At 35.3% G+C, this 16,743-nt stretch overlaps 2 long non-coding RNA genes across 2 annotated transcripts; both read left to right on the top strand.

Annotated features, from left to right (window-relative positions):
* Window positions 1-4,592: 4,592 nt before the first annotated feature.
* Window positions 4,593-6,743, top strand: LOC144425193 (uncharacterized). The gene is made up of 3 exons (XR_013477378.1): window positions 4,593-4,804; window positions 5,340-5,411; window positions 5,500-6,743. It is a non-coding gene; the product is annotated as an uncharacterized LOC144425193 (long non-coding RNA).
* Window positions 6,744-13,963: 7,220 nt separating this feature from the next.
* On the top strand, window positions 13,964-16,542 carry LOC144421903 (uncharacterized). Its single transcript, XR_013475024.1, has 3 exons — window positions 13,964-14,215; window positions 14,965-15,132; window positions 15,529-16,542. It is a non-coding gene; the product is annotated as an uncharacterized LOC144421903 (long non-coding RNA).
* Window positions 16,543-16,743: the final 201 nt, after the last annotated feature.

Raw genomic sequence — 16,743 nt, 5'->3', positions numbered from 1 at the left:
TTTTAGATGGAATACTATGTAATATGACTATTAAATTTTTTGAGGAACAAACCATAGGATCAATTTTAATTTACAATTAAAATTTGACGTAGAACACCATTACCGTGAAATATTGATAACGGTCGAGTGTGCTAATTTTGACTTTAATTTTAAAGTCTTTCCCGACGGTAAAATTTTTTTATTTTTCAATATATTTTAAATGAAATACTATGTAATATGACTATCAAATTTTTTGAGGAACAAACCATAGGATCATTTTCAATTTACAATTAAAATTTGACGTGGAACACCTTTACCGCGAATGTTGATAACGGTTGAGTGTGCTAATTTTGACTTTAATTTTAAATCTTTCCCGACGGTAGAATTTTTTTATTTTCTGATATTTTTGAGATGAATTACAATGTAATATGACTATTCAATTTTTTGAGGAACAAACCATAGGATCATTTCCAATTTACAATTGAAATTTGACGTAAAACACCATTACCGTGAAATATTGATAACGGTCGAGTGTGCTAATTTTGACTTTAATTTTAAAGTCTTTCCCGACGGTAAAATTTTTTTATTTTTTAATATATTTTAGATGAAATACTATGTAATATGACTCTTAAATTTTTTGAGGAACAAACCATAGCATCATTTTCAATTTACAAATAAAATTTAACGTGGAACACTATTACCGCGAAATATTGATAATGGTTGAGTGTGCTAATTTTGACTTTAATTTTAAAGTCTTTCCCGACGGTAGAATATTCTTATTTTTCAATATTTTTTAGATGAAATACTATGTAATATAACTATTAAATTTTTTAAGGAACAAACCATAGGATCATTTTCAATTCACAATTCAAATTTGACGGAGAACACCATTACCGTGAAATATTTATAACGGTCGAGTGTGCTAATTTTGACTTTAATTTTAAAGTCTTTCCCGACGGTAAAACTTTTTTATTTTTCAATATATTTTAAATGAAATACTATGTAATATGACTCTTAAATTTTTTGAGGAATAAATCATAGGATCATTTTCAATTTACAATTAAAATTTAACGTGGAACACTATTACCGCGAAATATTGATAATGGTTGAGTGTGCTAATTTTGACTTTAATTTTAAAGTCTTTCCCAACGGTAGAATTTTCTTATTTTTCAATATTTTTTAGATGAAATACTATGTAATATAACTATTAAATTTTTTAAGGAACAAACCATAGGATCATTTTCAATTCACAATTCAAATTTGACGGAGAACACCATTACCGTGAAATATTGATAACGGTCGAGTATGCTAATTTTGACTTTAATTTTAAATTCTTTCCCGACGGTAGAATTTTTTTATTTTCTGATATTTTTGAGATGAATTACAATGTAATATGACTATCAAATTTTTTGAGGAACAAACCATAGGATCATTTTCAATTTACAATTAAAATTTGACGTGGAACACCTTTACCGCGAATGTTGATAACGGTTGAGTGTGCTAATTTTGACTTTAATTTTAAATTCTTTCCCGACGGTAAAATTTTTTTATTTTCTGATATTTTTGAGATGAATTACAATGTAATATGACTATTAAATTTTTTGAGGAACAAACCATAGGATCAATTTACAATCAAAATTTAACGTGGAACACTATTACCGCGAAATATTGATAATGGTTGAGTGTGCTAATTTTGACTTTAATTTTAAAGTCTTTCCCGACGGTAGAATTTTTTTATTTTTCAATATTTTTTAGATGAAATACTATGTAATATAACTAATAAATTTTTTAAGGAACAAACCATAGGATCATTTTCAATTCACAATTCAAATTTGACGGAGAACACCATTACCGTGAAATATTTATAACGGTCGAGTGTGCTAATTTTGACTTCAATTTTAAAGTCTTTCCCGACGGTAAAACTTTTTTATTTTTCAATATATTTTAGATGAAATACTATGTAATATGACTCTTAAATTTTTTGAGGAACAAACCATAGGATCCTTTTCAATTTACAATTAAAATTTAACGTGGAACACTATTACCGCGAAATATTGATAATGGTTGAGTGTGCTAATTTTGACTTCAATTTGAAAGGCTTTCCCGACGGTAGAATTTTTTTATTTTTCAATATTTTTTAGATGAAATACTATGTAATATGACTATTAAATTTTTTGAGGAACAAACAATAGGATCATTTTCAATTCACAATTAGAATTTGACGTAGAACACCATTACCGTGAAATATTGATAACGGTCGAGTATGCTAATTTTGACTTTAATTTTAAAGTCTTTCCCGACGGTAAAATTTTTTTATTTTTCAATATATTTTAAATGAAATACTATGTAATATGACTATCAAATTTTTTGAGGAACAAACCATAGGATCATTTTCAATTTACAATTAAAATTTGACGTGGAACACCTTTACCGCGAATGTTGATAACGGTTGAGTGTGCTAATTTTGACTTTAATTTTAAATTCTTTCCCGACGGTAGAATTTTTTATTTTCTGATATTTTTGAGATGAATTACAATGTAATATGACTATTCAATTTTTTGAGGAACAAACCATAGGATCATTTCCAATTTACAATAGAAATTTGACGTAGAACACCATTACCGTGAAATATTGATAACGGTCGAGTGTGCTAATTTTGACTTTAATTTTAAAGTCTTTCCCGACGGTAAAATTTTTTTATTTTTCAATATATCTTAGATGAAATACTATGTAATGAGACTATTCAATTTTTTAAGGAACAAACCATAGGATCATTTTCAATTTACAATTGAAATTTGACGTTGAACACCATTACCGCGAAATATTAATAACGGTCGAGTGTGCTAATTTTGATTTTAAATTTGAAGTCTTTCTCTACGGTAAAATTTTTTGAAATTTGTAAGATCATATACTGTATATTATGATAATTTAATTCCGTGGTAAACATTTCGTTGATTTCTTTTCGATGAACTGTTGAATTTCGACATCAAAAGCCTTCGAGACAATGTGTATCTGCTGGTGAAATGTTTTCATCATGTTTATTTTTTATTATACAAGATGTATTTGTGCAAATCAATTATGGTTTATTCATAACTACATTTTTTTTTCATAAAAAGAACAGACACTTAGCTTAAATTTCAATTTTCTTATTTTTGAGTTTCGACGGTCAATTTCAGGCTTGTTTACCGTCATATCTGGTAACACTGGTTAGAGATATTATTGTTCAGTTGATTTTGAATCATTTTCCCGGCATTTGTGGCCATTTTGTGCTATCAATTGCCGGACTCTGAGAGGTTCTGGTGCTGAGGTAAACGTGGATATATGTAATTTAGTAATCTGTGAGCGTTTAGGATGCCTTAACTTACCGTATAACACTGTCAGAACGCCAGCCCACACTCGTGTGACGCTAGCCCACACTCGTAGGATGCCAGCCCACACTCGTGTGACGCTAGCCCACACTCGTGAGACGCTAGCCCACACTCGTTTTTGACAGGCCATACTAGGGGTAACTGGTCCGTGCTTGGTATTGCATTTGCGCTGTGTATATCCAATATGGTCTCTATATTGTCATAGCCACCAAGTTTTTATGTATTAACGTTTATAAAGTGGTAAAATAGTTGGTTAACCCCTTGACGTCAGGCTGAGTGTGGGCTGAGCGAGTGTGGGCTGGGGTAACTTTGGTATCATAATACAGTACCGGTAACAGACTAGCCTATACCGGTACCGGTACATTATATGGGTCTCGTGTAGTTTCCTACCTTACTTCTAGTAGGCGTAGCATACGATAACAATTTTTTGACATGCCAATCCCAACCCTCACCTGACTACGCCATCCAAAAATTACGTCACTACGACGTCACAATCACGTCATAGAGCTTGCCAAATACTCGTACGATCGCCCGAAATGGCATCGGCGCCGACGATAAAGAACTACGGTAACTAACGTCAGCGATCTCTCTTCTATCGGGATCGTTGCGACGAGGAAACGAGAGAAATGGCTGTTCGATTTCGGGTTCTCGTCTGCGCGTCTTGGATGACAGTTCGCATAATTTGAAGGGCTCTATTACGTCACTGTGACGTCGTAGTGACGTAATTTTTGGATGGTGGGGTCAGGATTGACACGCGAAAAAATTGTTATGCTACGCCTACCGTACTAGAAGTACGTTAGGTACGAAACTACAGGAGACCCATATTATATTCAGATATTTCAGTATTACATACAGACATAGCCTAAAATATGGTAAAAGAACATTTTATACTAATCCACGATTCACGAATGACAGTAGTCCAATATTTCATGAACCGGTACCGGTATATAATTTTATTGCACGTATCGACAACACAAACCAATCGTGTAAACCAGGGGTCGGCATTCGGCAACCCACTACCCGGATCCGGCCCACGGAGTCCGGCCCGTGACGTTTCACTGAATTATAGTAACAAAACAGCCGTTTTGACGATTATATTTTTAGACTAAATTGTGTTATAACCTAAGAAGTAGACTATATAATTCACAATTACTCGTTTAAGGAGCATATATTTAGATTATAACTAGACAAATGGCAACAAAACGCAGGAAAGTTGATGCTAAGTGCAAAGCAACGACTAACCAATGACATTAAACAACATGATGCGCAACTCCGGCATTTTTGTCCGAAGATCGTATTCGATAGCACGCTCCAATGCACATACTTGACGAGACGAAAACGAGCGGATGTGTGCTGCTTTCAAGGCGTAGCACGAATGGTGTTGGTGCCTGCTTTGACAGTTGTTGTCGATTTTAATGATATTTTTGAAAGTTGGGGTAAAAAGAAATCGGTAGAAGGTAAGGTGAATACTATTGTTGTATATCACACCCGGGCATCGCACTGTTAAGTACATGTGGGAAAGCCAGCCTTTGTCAAATACTACGAAGTTATTAATTCAGTACGGTACGTAGTTGCCCATTTGCCGAAATTACATATTTACTTACCCCTTATGGTTTCAAATAGTTCATGCACCTCCAGTTAGATTTTTTTAATCAGTGAGAATATATACTCATTGTTGATTGCTGCTCATTGTAACATACTATTGCGCATTCACTTTTATTTGCGTATTGAATCAAAGTGTTAACAAGTTCACCTAACATTTCACTCATACCGGTCTATATTGTACAGTCTGATTTCTCAAGTATTTGGAGCCACGAATGCTTGTAATTTTCTGACTAAACCCTTTTATTAGTTGGTTTATATACCAACTTCAGTAAAATATTTTTTACATAAAACATGAGATATTGGATTTATTAGCTTTTCCATTCTAAATCATATAGACTGCTTTATTTATTCTTAACGAAAATTAATAAATCTCCTCTCTTTCTTCAGATGTGAAAGTTGTGGACAAACCTGTCTAAGCATTGTGAGACTCTTGCAGTACAAGAGACAATAGCAGAAATAGTAAGTATATCAATCAAGAAATTAAGCCGACATAAAGCAAAACTTTCAACTATTCGTCTAATCTCAATTTCCTATTATTTATTCACAGGACAACTATAGCGGACGGGGAGATATCAGAAGTCTGGCGACATATCAGTGACAGTGTGATTCCAAGAAATATAATGTTTGCAATAGAAAAACAACCTATGGAGGCATGCAAAGACATTTGACCCTCCGGTAGAGTTGTGTATGGCCCCCACATCCTGCAGGGCTTGAGGAAAATAACTAAAAATTCCAAAGCGTAAGATTGCATAAGCGGTCTTATTTGTAAAAAGGCACAAAACACGCCAGACATACTTAAAACAGCTTTGGAAATGAGGATTACGGGTACCTCACTGCACCTGTGTTATATTTGGTTCATCAACTTTTGGTAGTACTATAGAAGAAATTCCGGAAGGGGTATAATCATCATTCATGATAAAATACTATCATATATTTTTTGAACAACTTCAATCTAGACCAGGGATCTCAAACTCGCGGCCCCAGAGAACTTCCAGTGCGGCCCTCGAACGCTTAACAATAATTGTAATAGTATTTTGGAAGTTTTTTTTTTATCTAAATGTAATAGATTTTTCAAACCTTCTAAAGTGAAATTGATTATTCACACAGAAAACAATTTACTGAAAGTAGTTTTGGAATATTAATTTTTTTTGTCCACATTTTGGCCCAATTAAGAATACACATCAAGCTAGCAAAAGAATACTTGAATAAAACACTTGAGTAATTAAATTAAACGCAAAGTACATGAAGAAGGTGGCATTTTCGAAGAAAATTGGAGTTGTAACATTTCTGCTCTTCACAAAATTCTGAAGCACATTGTTTAATTTGTCATATTTCCATCAATACAATCAAAAAACACAATAAGCCAGCAGTCAATATGACAAATTCGAAGACCAACTTCGAACAGAAAATTTCCATGTGTTTGTATATTAATATAATTATACAACGACTTAGTTACTAAAAATCAATATCAATAATAATTCAAGCAATCCTATGCCACGCAATGTAGTGCGAAATGTCTTGTCGAAAAAATCTGTCATTTGTTTTTTTACTGATCTATACATGAAATGATAAAAGTAACTTTTTTGCATTACTGGAATTAATTAAACATTCGTACAGATCCAGATAAACCCATGATCATGTGGCCTCGTTAGTTAGAGTTGGTACTATAAAATCATTTCAGACTGGCCTTAGTATGCTGGTGACACAAAAAAGATGCCAAACGCCAGGACAAATGTAATTATTAAAACATTGAGTTTATACTGTAGTATTTTTGTTAATTTTAGGTTCATATATTTAGATTAAGTTATTTTTAGTGTATGTATTATTCTTTCCTTAATCAAAGCTTGTTCAAAAATGATTTTGATGGTTGTACATAGAATTTTACGATTTTTTATAATAAATACTGTAACTTGCAAATGTTGCAATAATAGTGGAATGCAAATATTAATATGTAATTGCATTTGAAATTGAAGAAAATAATAAAACTTAATCCAACTGTTTAGTTGCATCACAATATGTGTCACAAACTAAAACTATCTTAAAAATATCTTTTAAGTATACATTATCAAAAACTGTTTGCGGCTCTTTTTACAATTTTCAAAATGCAATGCGCCTCTCGAAAACCCATGAGTTTGACACCACTGATCTATTCTAGACGATTCAAGCATTGCTTTGGGAAATTATATCACTTCAATTAAATTGAAATAATCTCGCTATATTAAATACAAAATCGTTGCTATCATAAAGGTAAACCAATTCAGCCACTCGAAATATATTGGCCTTCACAAAGCAATGGAGGCAAAATTGAGAGTTCATGAGCTATGAACATTTGTTCTTTTCTTTGTCTTGAACTTTTCATACTCCACAGCCCCTATTAATTTTTTTATTTTAATTACCATGTGATGGTCATACATATCTTTAACTTGTATTTTCTTTCATGATGTATTATCTCAATGTGCCAAACTATTAATTAGTGTGCATATTTTGCTTCCAGATGACATAAATGTATTGTCATGTTTATTACCTCAGCTTGGAGTATTGACAAGAAAAAGGTGCCAGTAAATTAGGTAAAAAAATTTTCAACTCATTGTTATAATCAGAATTCACAATCAATACGAATTATAAACAGCCAACAATCAGTGAGAATTATATGCGAAATCCCTCAAAATAAATTTGTCTAAAATCGGAGGAAGGCAAAAAATATAGGTAGTTTCCATCCACACAAGCATTTCAAGAAGACTTGCTCGAGCCAAACTAAATGAGCATCGTCAGGTGATCGGTAAGGCTGCAAGTTGAATTCAGCCCTGCAACCTCCTGCATAGAAGATAATATTAATTAGTGGGCTATGAGCTAAATTCCTAAATTTAAACAAACCTATCTACGATGCATTATGTACCAGCAATGTAAGCTACGATTAACTGAATATGTAATACGTCTAATAAATTCACCTACAAAAGCAAGTTCGATAGGTGCAAACTTTGTGTTATGGAATTGTATCGCAGCACAGTTTTGTATGACACCCTCTTTAAATGAAATTTCAATGATTAAGCGCAAACATTAAAATTACTAACTTTGAACTTTGTCATTATCTGCAAAATGTTCCACACAAATCTTTCCGCTATCGCGTTTGTAATCTTCTCTGATAAAAAAAAACGTCTATGATGTCCAGAATTGCTCTTTACAGCTTGCCTGTTATTCCAGCTTTCCAAGTAAGCAAAACTTCTTAGATATAGAGATTATTTTGTTTCGTTACAGGCGCAAAAAGGCAGGTACTACACGTAAAAAAGACGCCGAGTAGCAAAAGCGAGCGGAAAACGGACGCGAAAGGCGACGAGAAATATGTGCATTGGAGCGTATCATGAAATATAATGTTTCGCCTGTAGTCTTATGGAGTGACGTCAGAGTTGCCTATCATGTTGTTTAATGTCATTGGACTAACATACCGGTGCAAAGGGTTCAATGGCACTGAAAATATTCAAATGGAATTCTATGAGATGTATCACTGCTTGATTTTATTATGAAAAGTATCATCTGTTCGGAGTATCATCTGTTCGGGTTTTATCTTTCTAAAATTATGTGCGGCCCGCCAATGACCCCTCAGTTTTGGCCCGCGAGCGCCAAAAGGTTTCCGACCCCTGGTGCAAACCAATTGGTGTATAGCCTACTACTGGTACTGGACCGTAGCATCAAATTTAATTGAAATATTTCAGCATGTGAACCACTCGCTATATAGAATGAAAGCTAAACGTAGCTGCTGCTATTAATTGTTCCCACGAAGTTAATTCAATCTGGAAAAAGTTTCATTTTGGATTTTCTAAGCGTATAACTTCTATAAAAAATTGAAACAACTTGCATGACAATAAAATCACGTAGCCTATTTATTTTATGTAATATCAACGCAGAAATATTAGAGCATCTAGGGCAGTGGTTGCCAAACTTTTATATCGCGGAACACTATTTAGCTCTTTAAATATTCGCGGCAAACCTTTCACAAAACACAAACATTTTCTACTCATAAAGAATGCGATAGTCGAACGTGAACAAATGGTTAATATTCACCGATACTACAACTGTTTTCTTACATTAATGTAAAGGAGAGCGTCTTCGGAGGCCTTCACATTATTTTAAAAGTTGTGCGGCCGCACGGGTAATACGTGGTCTTCAAACGCACCGCGGATCACGCGCTTCGGTTTTGTTTGCCGTTCCACGTTACGCCCTTATTATTATTCTCACTTTTCCACAACCTAATTCATTTTTGTTACAATTTAATATGTTTCTCCCATTGCCAAAATCATTCGATAGTGTTATTGTCGGCACTTGCGAAAGAAATGAAAGAGGCAAACAAACTGTATTTCATTACAACAAATAATTCTTATCGCTTAAAACACTAAATAGGTTTAAAATTGTTATAAACAATTTTCACCGCTGGACGTATCTTTTCACGTTATGAATTTCGTGCAAGGCAAGTCCCGAGCATTATTTGATGGCAAAGATCATAGCATTTACTATGTCGAAACGCTTATTCGACTTTTCAGACCGCAGAAACTATCCGGAAAAGATAACTGTTTGGTGTTCAAAATAATCGTCAATTCCACCACGCTTTCGTGAAGTAGTGCTATTTACTAAATTCATGAAGGTTTATTAAATTCCATCAGTGTTTGGACTACCACGCGTTTCGCCAGATTACTGGCGTGGTTACAGATCGCAAGGGTTCATCGAATCGAAAAATTTTAACGAATTGTCGAATATCGAGATTTATTCCGATTTTTATCTTTAAATTCGGCTTTGATCTTTCTTGTCACCGTTTCAAAATTAACTGTCCCAATTTTAAGCTGAAAATATTATCATTTCTGATTCCGGTATGCGGATATTTATGAAGACGATAGTTGACCTTCTTGATTTTACTTTTCTATTGTGGCTGTTTTATTGTTTTCGTATTAAATAATGACTTAAAACCCTGCAAAGTCATTGTAGGAATCCTGAATGCTATTTTGAGTTCAAATGATGATTAAATAAGTTGGCAATAAGGGTAATTCTACTGGTCAAAAAAAAAAATCCCCGGTAAAATTTGGGAAAAATTTTGCACAGTAATTCCACTTAGTTTGACTGACTAAAATTGTAAGCGTGAATGTTTTTTTTTTAAACAAGTAATAAATAAAATGGTATATCAGTCCAGTGGTTCTCAACCGGGGGCCGGGGGCACCCCAAGGGGAATAAATAAAATAGTATATCAGTCCAGTGGTTCTCAACCGGGGGCCGGGGGCACCACAAGGGGGCCACGAAGCTGTACAAGGGAGGCCACGACCCAAGGCTAATAGTTGATCATAAAGAGACTTCGTTTGCATACTTTTAAAAAAATTCCCCGTTTAGGCGTTCACCGCAGTTTCATTACCTGAATAGGTTATTTGCAATCACAGGGTGTATTCTATGCGTAAATTGTTTGATCATAATGGAATTTGAAATCTACCGATCAAAATAGTTCGCTGGTAGGCCGTCTAAACTGCAAGGGGGCGGTTTTGCTAGACTGCGAGACAACCTCCAGTATCGTAGCATTGGTGCAAAAACCCATATGTAAAGTCCTAATGCCCAAAATACAAAAATGGAACGACGGTTACGCTGACTTTAAAAAAGTAAATCGAGATTAGAAAGAATGTGCTCAATGCTTGCATTGCTCGTATATATATATATATATATATATATGTAATGAGCAATGAATCATTACGTCCAGTAGTGGGATTCAAATTTTTTGTCAGCCGGTTCCATCACAAAAGTCATATTTTTCAGTCGGTTCTGTTACAAAAACTCATTGACACTAACATGTAATACTAACCGGTTCGCTGATCTCATAAAATTCTGTGAGAAGGTTCTATAGAAGCGGTGCGAAACGGCTGAATTCCACCACTGATTACGTCCATCTCAATCCAAAACCACCGCGACAAAAATCATCCCCAGTTAAAAGGCATTGACATCGGTTTCTTGGCTGCCAAGCGAGTTAGATTTGACAAGTAAGCAACATTGGCAGAGATCAGGTTTCTGTCGGAGGAAAGAAAATCTAGGAACCGTCTTGATGTTGACAGCGAAATTTGTCAGGCTATATCAAAGTCGATGCCTAATAGAGGAAACCTCGTCAGATAGTCCCAAGCGCAATATTCCCATTGATTTTACACTAAAAAGCTTTGGTTTTCTTTTGTCTGTAGTAGACTACAATCCAAAATGTCTAGTTTTTTGGAATGGCGAACAGAGGGGCCACGAGTGCAAAAAACCATCGAAAGGGGGCCACGAGCCATAAAAGGTTGGAAACCACCCAACGACTAACGGAACCACCGGTATAACATATTTACGGTATAACCAATATTGTTATAGAGGACTTGCACGGGTCACGTGACCTTGTTTACTGGACGGCAATAAAACAAAAACGTCCATTTGGCTCCTGTCAGTTGCAAGTCGGATTATACGTTTCCGTTTTGTTTGGCTGTTGAAAATGGTTATTTCGTATTGTTCCGCTGGCTGTACGTATAGTATAGACAACGAAATGGATCTTCAGTTATATTCCACTGTTTTCAAAAGATCCGGAACGTCGCGCAATGTGGATATCATCTATTGGCAAGACTGCTCGGTGTCAAGTCCAGAAGCCATCTCACTTGTGTTTCACTGCTTGCGGACAGCTCTTCGTTGATGGTGAGTCATAATGTGCCGTTATCAATTTTTTTTAAATATTCATAAGCTCCCTCATTTCCATGGAAAGCAGATGACAAACTACTGTTATTGGTAGGCCTACTTGCAGACTTGACTCGTGTAAGGTATTACCGTAATCAATAATTGCAATAAGGTATTGTTTCTCTAGTTAGCAGGTAATCTATTAGTAAGTGTGAAAAGTTGAATGGATAACTAGAGTTTGAATTCTCCATCTAAGAATACGCTCGCCACCGCATCTCTGATCCCCCTGGGAGTTTCACAGGTTTCAATCCCATGCGGGGATAGTTATGTGCGAGGGGATTGCAGCTCTCCTCCCACTGAGGATGATTCACACGACCGCTGGTCGATTACGACATCCCCCACCATCAAGTCCATGCTTCTAAAACAAATAACTGGCTAACTAATCCCGCGTAGAATGGTAATCGTACCATGTTGCACCTTGCAATCTGTCCCTAACCACAGATAAATTCTATCCTAAAAACTACTCCCATTGGTAGGCATAGTTGCGTTTTAAATTGAAAGAAATCTTCATTAATGGTCAGAAGGTGTTGTCTGATTGTTTTATTAGTTAGCAGGTAATTTATTACTAAACTTGGCACTGTCAAATGATGATTAGTGTTTAATTTATTTTCAAGAAAAAGGGAAGATAACCCATTATCAGCTGCTTATATGTCCCATCGATATTTGAATTTTCGCCATCTCCAGAGAGGAAGAGAATAGGTGGTAAAAGGGCGATTTTGAAGAAAGGCAAAAGGCAGGACCATTTCAACAAATTCTGTTAATTTGTATGCGTTGCAATATTACTTTGCAGTTGTTAGCATAAACATTTAATGTGTCTTTCGACTAGACTTACCACACTTTAAAAAAAGCCGCGTACACCCCTTTTCACTAGAACCATAATACTGTAAAATATTTGATAGAAATTACCCCCGAGGCATCATATCTTCCAATTGAAAGGGCTGTGGAGGCAGATACATTTTTTACTCTAAATTATGGAATGTTACTTCCAGGTTATCTTATCCTTGCTTATAGATATCTTGAGGTCAGTGACTCCAACTGACCCATGCATACCACACTGAAAATTCTCTTGTGTACCGATAAATTTAGGCTGTTGGAGCCTTCAGACCTTGAAAACAGTCGAATCTGAGCACGATAGATTCATGTGAAACACGTAATATGCATTTATAGGCAAAAATATCCCATCCTGAGCAGCACCGATCCACAACCTCCTGCCTATGGAATCAAAACATTAGACAAATTGGTGTACTGTGCGCATTCACAAATCTTTGCGAATCAAGTGTGCCTTTTGACTAAAGAAAATTTAGCATTGAAATGGTCAATCTCAATATCAACCTAGTATCTGCAGATAAAACCAATTGTTTTTTAAAAATACATTTTTTGATGTGCTTTATTTTCAAATATAATTTATAATTACTGTAAAGTGTGTGATACATTTGGTACCATGAATACCATTTGCATTAGCTTGGGTTACACCCCTCTCGAATAAAAGTTTAGACTCTTAAGTCGTATCTCATAATATTCTTTAAACAAAAGGTTGTGATTCAGAGATTTTTTTTTTTTTTTCAGATTCAGATAATTTATTTTCGTCGTGCAAGAAACATTATGAACAACACAAGCATAGTAAATCAAGGCAAAAGAAAACAACAGACACATAATGTTTCGACTGCAATTAACGAGGAGCCGCGAAAGACTATCAAGTCATCGTGTCAGCGACACCATTAAAGCTGAATGACGTCAAAAAACGTCAAATGATTAAGGTTGAGTTATATATGATCAGGGCAAAAATTTGGAAAACGTAAATCGAATCGAGAGAGTAAGCCAAATGAGAAAAGTTTAAATAAAAAGTATGAATGGAATCAAGAGAGTCGGGGAAGAAATGATTAATCTAGAATTAAGTTAGCTCAGGGGAAATTTAGAAAACGTAAATCGAATCGAGAGAGCAAGTCAAAAGAGAATGGTTTAAAAAGAAATGTGAAGGGAATCGAGAGAGAAATGTTTAAATGGGAACAAATATCCATCGTGTCGAGTAAAAGTCAGAAAAAACGCGTTTACGATAAATCAGTATGTCAGTCTCGCAGCGTCATGCTCGGGTGATCGCAATCACAATATGAAATTGTTGACTGGCAGGACGCTGCAGAAACTTAGCAACTGAAGGGGAATTCCCAGCAACCATAACAGGGGAAGCCGGGTTGGATTAAGTATCGGTACTGATACGGCAATATATAAATAAATAAATATATAAGTACAATTCAGACAGGAAAAACAGTTTTGATGGGAAAAGTTCATTCCAATGATGCAAACTCAGTGATAATGGTCGTGCTCTGTGAGGACAATAAAGAAAAATGGTGACAATGCCAATGGCATTAAGAGGTGAAAAAAGTCACGATCGTTTAGGTAAAATAGAGATCCTGGACCGAATGACCAGTTATAGAAAAATCGAGCCACACAAAAGGTGGGGGACATGGGTTGTATACGGTACACTACTATACTTATAAGGGATCTATACCACTTATTGAAGCAGACTAAAAGGATACATAGGAATCCAGGTAAAATTTTTTCAAAGCTTGTTTGAATGAATTGTAATTCATAATTCGAATTTTATCGGATAAAGCATTCCATAATTTAACGCCTGTATATTTTATCGAATTTTGAGTACGTTTGGTTGAAAAATGAGTTACATAATAGGAACTACTGGCAGAGGATCGTGTTCTATAAGAATGCACGCTGCTTTGTTTCAAGAAATAATCAGTGAATGTAACAGGGAGTTTTTTGTTGTGATGTTGGTGCATCAATTTCAATATCTCTAATTTATAAATATCCACCATTTTAATAATACGAAGTTTATAATAGATTGGATCAAGTTGGGCATAAGGTCCACTGCCAGACACAGCACGAATGGCCCTATTCTGCATTATTTCAATTTTGCGTAAAAGAGTTTTATCAGCGGAGCCCCATGCAGAAATACCGTATTGAATATGGGCTTGGAATAACGAGTGGTAAACCATACGTAAAGTTGAAATTGGTATAAAATGCCTGAGTTTGTACAGTATTCCCACCGACTTAGATAACTTAGCAGCCAAGTTAGTTATATGAATATCCCATTTCATTTGACTGTCTAAATATATGCCCAGATATTTATAAGAATTGACTTTTTCTAATGTAATGTTGTCAATACAGATTAATAAATTATGATTGGCTTTATGTTTATTTGGTGAAATAAGCATAGACTTAGATTTATCGATATTTAATGTCAATTTGTTAGCCTTCATCCAATTAACCACTTTTACAATTTCAGAGTTCACTCGTGACTGTATAGCTGGTAGAGATTTGTCACTATCTAGAAGTATAGTGTCGTCAGCGAATAGTTTTGCGAAGAAAGAAGAACAGTGGGTGAGGTCATTTATATAGACGAGGAATAATAATGGACCCAACGTCGAACCCTGTGGGACCCCGTGAGTCACTGGTAAGACTGGGGAGCAGTGGGTTCCTACTTGAACGAATTGAGTTCTGCCACTCAAGTAACTGTAGAGAAGTTTATTTGGTATACCTCTGATACCATAATGCCATAACTTTTGGGTTAGAATATTGTGATTAACGGTATCAAATGCCTTTTTGAGATCTAAAAATATAGCACTAACAAATTCTTTTTTTTCTAATTTGTCATAAATGTAAGAGATGGTGTCTAAAATTGCATGAGACGTAGAGTGATTACTCTGGAAACCAAATTGATGTTTATTTATCACGTCATATTTTGTAAAGAAATTACTGAGCCTATTATGAATTAGACGTTCAAATATTTTATTAATTGACGAAAGAATTGAAATTGGCCTGTAATTTGACACAAGTTTTTTATTGCCAGATTTAAAGAGAGGAATTACACGAGCAACTTTGAGGGATGAGGGGAAAATTCCGAGCGAGAGCGAGCAGTTGAACAATTTAACTAGAAGCGGCGCAAGCGGGTCAGCAACGAATTTCAGGAAGCGGGGAGGAATGTTATCCGGCCCAACTGCCTTTCTCTCCTTCAAGTTTAGAATTTCCACTATCATTTCGGATTCTGTGACCAAAGTCATAAAAGCTGATTTACTAACACGGTTACGAAGAAATGGCTTAAATTCACACATGTCATTAGAAAACTTGGCTGCCAAGCTAGATCCAGCAGTTGAGAAGTACTTATTAAATTCGGTTGCGATTAAGCAACCGTCTTTAACTGTACTGCCATTTTCAAGACATACTTCAGCTATCGAATGCTTGGAATTATTTTTTGTGGTTGTGATTTGATTAATGATTTGCCACGTAGACCTGGGGTTACCCTTGGTCTGGGAAATAAGATTTTGGTAGTGAATTTGCTTCGCTTTGTCTAATACGGAAGTAAGTGTGTTGCGATACTTTTTGAAGTATGAGCGTTGCAAGGGGGTTCCACGTAAAAAATGGGTTTTAAACAACTTATTTCTGTGTTTCATACAAGTGATTAACCCTTTGGTTAGCCATGGCTTTAGCCTCAGCCTTTTTTGACGACGCGATAGAGGTCGAAGTGGGGCATGCCGGTCGATGGTACTAACGAATGACTGTATGAATTCGTCAAATGTGTTGTCAAAGTTCTCAGCAGTTATATTAATTGAGGAAAATCGATTATTCATAATGTTATGTACCTCAGATCGAAAGGCATCAATTGAGAACAGTGACATATCTCTTGACAATACACACTCATTCGTTTTTGTGGGTCTAATGCCTCTTAAACAACAAAGTATGGGGAAATGGTCAGTTATATCGGAATGCACGACAAAGGAGTCAATTTCTAGATGTGTCAAATTGGTGTACATGTGGTCAATAAGAGTGGCTGAGGTGTGGGTGACTCTTGTGGCTTCGGATATTAATGAAATATCATTGTGTGACACAAGCATATTAATGTAATTTGCAACTTGGGTGCTGTTAGTTGCTGAAAATAAATTAATATTAAAATCACCAACAATGAGGAATTTTTTATTAGCCAATTTAGACAGGGATTGTTCGAGTAAGTTCGTAAAGTCGTAGATGTCATTGCGTGGGTATTTGTAAATAATACCGATTACCAGGT

Source organism: Styela clava, chromosome 1 (genome assembly GCF_964204865.1).
Source record: "Styela clava chromosome 1, kaStyClav1.hap1.2, whole genome shotgun sequence".
NCBI lineage: Eukaryota > Metazoa > Chordata > Ascidiacea > Stolidobranchia > Styelidae > Styela > Styela clava.
Note: the sequence above shows the minus strand (reverse complement) of the source record. Positions and strands in the feature narration are given on the sequence as shown.